At 51.0% G+C, this 7221-nt stretch overlaps 1 protein-coding gene across 1 annotated transcript in view; it reads right to left on the bottom strand.

Annotated features, from left to right (window-relative positions):
- The window catches only part of ZCCHC17 (zinc finger CCHC-type containing 17), a 14332-nt gene that overhangs the window by 2659 nt on the left and 4452 nt on the right, over positions 1-7221 (bottom strand). The gene's annotated exons all lie outside the window — the stretch shown is intronic.

Genomic DNA, 7221 nt, shown 5'->3' with positions numbered 1-7221 from the left:
CCCCACAACTTCCCACTGCACCCCTTCCTGCCCCACAACTTCCCCTGCTTCTCTTCTGCTCTCCAATTTCCCATTGCACCATCCTGTGCTCCCCAACTTCTCCTGCTCTCCTGGATTCCCACTGCACCCTTTCTTCTCCCCAACTTCCCACTGCACCCCCTCCTCCTCCCCAGTGTCCCTTTCACCCCCTCGTGCTCTCCTGGATTCCCTCACACTCCCTCCTGCTCTCCCACATTCCCCCCTCCCCATGACACATGGAGCCCCCCAGGCTGTGTTTCTGCAAAGCCCTGAAGCAAAAGCTCTCCATCATTTGGATGCAGAACAAGAACAGCTGGTGCTGGAATAAAGGTCACAAGGAACTCTAAAATGCAGCTAAACCCTCAAATTTGAGGCACGTGAGGAACCACCAAGCAGAGATTACCCTGAGATCAGGCCTGGGTGCACTGGAATGGCATCAGCAGAGCACCCCAAAGCACTGAACAGTTTGATGATGCAGAGCAGCAATTTGTATGTATTTAATCAGAAAACAGTGCTGGGGAGAGGATGTGATCAGCCTGTGCTGGCAGCACACACAGCCCAGCTGCTGCATCCCCTTCCAGCACAGAGAGAGGGAATGCTGGGGCCATCCAACCCCCATCCTGCAAAAAACTGAGGGATTCCCTTTCTTTGGGAACTAAAGGGAAGCAGGTAAGTGAGCCTCTAAAAATAATTGTAATATCTTGCATTTATTTAATATAAAGCTCCAACTTCCCAACCAAAAGCAACACCGGCCTACAGCAGGGAGCTACCAATTCATCCATCCATCAGCAGCAAAGAGAGACTTCCCTGGCAAATGTCTGTCAGGGAATCATGGAATGGTTTGATTTGGAAGGGATCCTAATGATCATCCAGTCCCACTCCCTGCCATGGGCAGGGACACCTTCCATAGCCCAGGTTGCTCCAAGCCCTGTCCAACCTGGCCTTGGACACTTCCAGGGATCCAGGGGCAGCCACAGCTTCTCTGGGAATTCCATCCCAGCCCCTCACCACCATCACAGGAAACAATTCCTTCCCAATATCCCCCCAAATCTCCCCTTTTCCAATTTGAAGCCATTCCCTGTGTCCTGTCCCTCCATCCCTTGTCCCCAGTCCCTCTCCAGCTCTCCTGGAGCCCCTTTAGGCCCTGCCAGGGGCTCTCAGCTCTCCCTGGAGCCTTCTCTTCTCCAGGGGAACCCCCTCAGCTCTCCCAGTCTGGCTCCAGAGCAGAGGGGCTGACCAGGAATTTTTGCTCCATTCAAGGACACAAAGAGGACAGGAGGGAAGAACAAAGGAGGGTTTCATGGAGCAGGGATGGGCAGTGAGGTGACCCAAGCCTGTGAGAGTGCCTGGGATAGCCCTGGACAGCCCCAGTGAGGAATGTGGCCCAGCCAGGACAGCTGCTCTGACCATCCCAGTTTTTAGCCATCCCTGCTCCAGGTGAGCAGCACCTGCCCAGGTGCCCACATGTGCAACGACTCTGCACCCACAGAACTGGGCACAACCCTCCCAAACTGCTCTCTTCCACACTTCAACCCCTCAACCACAAACTTCCCCTGAGGAGCCAATTGCTTGGGGAAAGTGTCCTCATGTGGACAGAAGAGAAGGTTGATTCCTCCCTCTTCCATACAAGTGCAGCTTCCCCACAAATATTCCTACCCCAGGTTATGGAGAGACAAGCTGAGTCTGTATTTCCTTTAAAACCAGGGACACGATTTCTCATGGATTGAGTGTCCCAGCACCAGGCACAGCCTGTCAATTAGGGAATAAAGAAGGGAGCTGGCAGCTTATTTAATGTGAAAGAGAACAATTCTTTTAGGGAGGTGGAAGAGCCAAGACAACACTTGGTTTGGAGCTGTGTAGAGTCCTCTGGGATTCCAGGGAAGGGAGCAGAGGATGGAGTCACTCCACACCCAGTAGACCCCTGGCATTACCAGGTTTTGTAGCTCCACAATCAAAATCAAGTGTCCACATTTTCCTGTGGGATAACAAGACTCACTACAAATCCTACAAATCCCCAACCCACACACACACACACAAAAAAGCAAATCCTCACAGTCTTTGGAATAGGATGGGAAAGAGTTAAACCTTCCAGGGAAAGGGATGCAGCAAGGAGAATTTTCTCAAGCTTCCCCAGGCCCTGCACATGGTGAGAAAGTTTGACAAGGCCTTAAGAACCAAGAGAGTTTCATTCCAGGGCTTGGGAAACTTTGTGAGGATGTGAGGGCTGCAGGCAGGACAGGATGTCACACAGGGTGACAGGGGACACAGAAGCACACGTGGGCACTGTGCTGCCTGCAAAAACACAACAACCCCTCAGTGCCTCTTTTTGGGGCTCCTGAGAGCCAGAGTGCTGCTCTGAGACAGAAGGAGCCTTTTTTCTGGCACACACAAAAAAAGAGCCTTTTTTTCTGGGATTTTCAGGGTGTCCCCTGCAGGGCCAGGAGTTGGACTTGATGGTCCTGGTGTGTCCCTTCCAACTTCAGATATTCTGTTATTCCATGACTCTTCCAGTGCAGCAGTGCAGGGAGCAAGTGAGAAACACAAGAGCTGAGCATTCCTGAAGGGAATTCCTGAAGGGAAGCTGAGCCTGCCCCAGCCCTGGAAGTGTCCAAGGCCAGGATGGATGTTTGGAGAGACCTGGGCTAGTGGAAGGTGTCCCTGCCCATGGCAGGGGGTGGCACTGGATGAGCTTTAAGGTCCCTTCCAACCCAAACCATTCCAGGATTTTGTGATTCTGTGATTTGTTTCCCACAGGTTTTGGCTGAGCTTGAACATCCCTTCCAACTCAAGCAATTCCAGGATTTTCTGGAGCATCCTGCTGCAGGACCTCAGATTTCCCTAAAATCCAGCATCCCACTGCTCACCAGTGAACGTTTCCATGGGGAATTTTGGGATATTTGGGGATCAGGGTGGGTTTGGAGGCATTGTGGTGAATTTTTGTAGGAATTTAATGGGACTTTGGGCGGATTTGGAGGCATTTGGGGTGGCTTTTCATGGGCTTTGGAGCTATTTTGATAGGATTTCCAAGGATTTGGATGGATTTTGAGGGCATTTTGGGATATTTGGAGGGTATTTTGATGGGATTTGGGGGGTTTGGAGGATTTGGGGATGATTTGGGGGGTTGAGTGTATTTTGCATGTATTTCAGGTGGATTTGATGGAACTTGGGGACTTTTGGAGGTGGTTTTGTGGGTTTGGGAATATTGGGGGGATTTGGGAAAATTCTGGGATATTTTAGGAGATTTGGGGGTGCTTCAGATGCATTTTACATGTTTTGGGGGCATTTTGTTACACTTTTGGGCCATTTTGATGGGATATGGGGCTATTCTGATTGAATTTTGGTGTTTCAGTGGGGAATTTTGGACATTTTGGGAATTCTGAAGTGAATTCCATGAATTTGGGGGAATTTTGATGGATTTCAGTGGTATTTGAGTGCATTTTGATGGGATTTGGGTGGATTTTAGAGGCCTCTTGGGTGAATTTCAGTGGTATTTCGGGGTATTTTACGTGGATTTTGGTAGCGTTTTGATGGAATTCTGGGGAAAATGTGTGGATTTGGGGAAATCTGGAAGATTTTGGGCTATTTTGGGGTGATTTTGTTTGGGTTCATTTGCTGTGCTTCAAGAATGTTACAACAGCTCGTTCCTTCTCAAGGTATTTGGTTTTGAGATAAGAGGGGAGTGTCCAGAAACACTCCCAGAACTTGAAGTATTTTTCAGCAGACCCTTTTGGGGAGTTATGGCCTCGTTTCAACGTTTTCTCTCTGTCCTTGGGGAAAAATTGAGAGTGGATTTCCACACAGATGCCAGCCTGCATCTCCAGGAAGGTGCCAATAACCCTCACAGGCTTCTTTTTTCATTTTGGATTTTTATTCCACCACCCAGTTTAATTCCTAACAAGATCCACCACGTAAATCTGAAGGTGGTTTTGCATCCCTTGTTTGAGGAGCAGTCAGAATTAATCTGAAGAGGAGAATCCAACCTGTAGGCAGTGAATAAGTAGAGCCAGGCTCAGAAAAGCAGGGATTAAGCACAGTGTGTGAAGGGCTGTGCCCTCAGCTACTGTCATGTAGGAACCAGTAAAACGAGCCCAAGTGAGGATGGAGTGAGGCTGGATGAGCCACAGGTCACAGAACAAACACCAAGGTGTGCTTTTTACAGGAAGAGACAACAGCTGCAGGCAGAGCACCTGCAATTCTTCTACAAGGTGGGAAAAAGCAGCAAAGCCTCCAGAAAGCCCCAATTCCAACGATCATCACAGAACAACCCCCAGTGTGACTGAGGAGATGGGATGTTTCTGTAGGATTTAAATGGAAGGGGTTACCCCTGGGTGAACACTGTGGATGTTTCCTTGGGAGGCAGAGGAGAAGGCAGGATCAAAGGGCTCAGCTCTTCCCAGCACTCCTGCCTCCCACACAGGCCCAGCAGGGACACACTGCTGTGTTCCCATAGGAGCTCCCTCACCCCCTGACCCCAGAGGAAAAGGGAAGGGGACACATAGCCCGTGCCTGCCCAGCTGTCACACACTGCCCAGAGGTGCTCCCACCACTGCAGCACGGAATCATGGAGTTGGTAGGGCTGGAAAAGACCTCCAGGATCACCAAGCCCCAGCACGGTCACCACTAAATCGTATCCCGAGGTGCCACATCCACCTGATTTTTGAATCCCTCCAAGGATGGGGACTCCACACCTCCCTGGGCAGCCCCTTCCAATGCCTGACCACCTTTTCCAGGAAGAAATTCCTGCTGATGTCCCACCTGAGCCTCCCCTGGCACAGCCTGAGGCCGTTCCCTCTCCTCCTGTCCCTTGTTCCCTGAGAGCAGAGCCCGACCCCCCCCGGCTCCCCCCTCCTGTCAGGGGGTTGCAGAGCCAGAAGGTCCCCCCTGAGCCTCCTTTTCTCCAGGCTGAGCCCCCCCAGCTCCCTCAGCCCCTCCTGCTGCTCCAGCCCCTTCCCCAGCTCTGTTCCCTTCCCTGGACATGCTCCAGCATCTCCACTTCTCCCTCAAATCACTTATTTTCTCCGGGATTACAGGAGGCAGGGCTGTGCTCACAGGGTGATCTGTCACTACAGGGCCTTGTGTCACTGTCACATCAGTGCCTGTGCCAGAGCACAGACACTACACTACACCAGAGCTACAGCTACATCCTGTAAATGAAGGAAACAACTGAGGAGCCATTGGGAAGGCAAGGTGAGAAAAAAGGGAATGAGAAGCTCAGAGTACCTCTGTGAGGAGAGGAACCTCTGGGGAGAGGGAAGAGCACCCAGAGACTGCCAGAAAGCATCAGGTCTAGGAAAGCAGAAAAAGCTGATCCTGAACAACCCAAAGTGTCAATGCTGTTGCTCTGGCACTAAGTGGAGGTGGGATCACTGGGGAGTGGCAGCTCCCTGCTCCTCATTTAAGAATGCAGCTCCACACTGATGTCACACACGTGGGCTGGGCCAGCCAGAGGACTGTCACTGGGTAAAATGAGCTATTTCTATGCTGTGTAAATCCCTGGAGCTGCAGCCAGGCAGGGAAGCACATGGTGGCTCCTAGACGAGCTCACAGCAGGCACTCAGACAACAAGGGAGCTATTCATGTCCAGGATCCCACATCCTGCCTCCAGGAAAGCTCCAAGTGTTATTATTCCAGCTCTGGCAAACATCTGAGCACCTTTGATGTCCTCCTTGAGAAGGGAGGAAGATGAAAGGGACAAGCAAGATTTAAAGGAAAGCTGTTAATACACCAAACCAAAGAAAAATAGGAACAAATTGAGGACAGTGACCCCCATATCCTGTAGTGTCAGCAGGGCAGGACTCCACTGGGAATGCCCATCCTGGTGGATGTGGAGTTATTTGTGCACCTCTTAGTGTAATTTTTCCCCACAACATTTAAATAACTTGAGCCTTTACCAGACAAATCACCATCCCTGCCAGAGGGAAGAGACTGAAGGCAGGAGAAGGGCTGTGGAATTGGGAACAGAGAAGGCCAATGTCTGGGGTCTGGAAAGGTGAGAGGCACAGCCAGCTGGGATCTGAGGGATGACTTGGTCAATCCCATGATACCAAGATCAGAACAGAAAGTAAACTATGAGGATTTTCTATCACAGTGCAATGACACTCCACAGACTTTCCACTCTGGAGCATTCCACTCTGTGACCTGTGGCTCATCCACTGTGCCCACACAGTGTGGAAGCACAGGACATCTTGGGATGGAGCCTGGTACAGGTCTGTGACCAAGAAAGATCCTCTTCCCACCTCTGGATCAGCTCTCCAAGTGCTCCTGAGCAAACAGGAGCTGCACATTTGGGATCAAATCAACACTAACTGTGTTTGGTGCTCAAATCAGACTCCTCCAGCCCTATTCAGGATTTCCCCCACAGGGTGGTTGGGCACTGAACAGGCTCCCCAGGGCAGTGGGCACGTCCCCAAACTCACCAGACCTCAAAAGAGTGTTTGGACAACGCTCTGAGGGACAGGGTGGGATTGCTGGGGTGTCTGTGCAGGGCCAGGAGCTGGACTTGATCACCCCTTCCAATCCAGAACATTCCATGATTCTCCTGGCAGCATCTGCAGCCTCTCCCACCAGTATCAGCACTGGTGTAACCCCATAGTGAGCTGGGAGAACCCAGCCCTCAGGAGCTGGTTCTCACTGTGCCATCACTGACACCATCCTTGTCCCTCTCCTGGAAAGGCAAAAATCCATCACCTCTGCTTCCTGTCCCTCTCCAGGGACACAGAGAGGCCACAGAGCTGCAAAGAGGAAAACAATAAAGAAAAAGGGCTTTGAAGTGTAAATAAACATGGTACTGCAGTTGTGAAGGGGCTGATAAAAGTTTGATTATTTATTGAAGTCTAGAATTGGAACAAGTTGTGGTTGACCCATCCCTGGAAGTGTCCAAGGCCAGGTTGGGCAGGGCTTGGAGCAACCTGGGATAGTAGAAGGTGTCCCTGCCCGTGGCAGGGGTGAAATGAGATGGGCTTTAAGGTCCCTTCAACCCAAACCAGTCTGAGATTCTATCAATAGTCTTTGCTGTATAAACCTGACCCCCAAAAGCTCCTGGTTTGGGTTCAGGCCTCTCCTGCATTTCATCCCAGCACATTCTGAGCCAAAGGTCAAACACTGCACATAAAAATACTCTTATCTCTTGCCATTTTCCCATGGATTTTCACCTTCTGGCTGGGTCAGGATACCCCCTGGAGCCAGAAACTGGGCACTGAGCTC

Source organism: Manacus vitellinus, unplaced genomic scaffold (genome assembly GCF_001715985.3).
Source record: "Manacus vitellinus isolate BGI_N305 unplaced genomic scaffold, ASM171598v3 scaffold_75_pilon, whole genome shotgun sequence".
Taxonomy (NCBI): domain Eukaryota; kingdom Metazoa; phylum Chordata; class Aves; order Passeriformes; family Pipridae; genus Manacus; species Manacus vitellinus.
The sequence above is the reverse complement of the archived record's forward strand: the minus strand, read 5'-3'. Positions and strand labels throughout refer to the sequence as shown.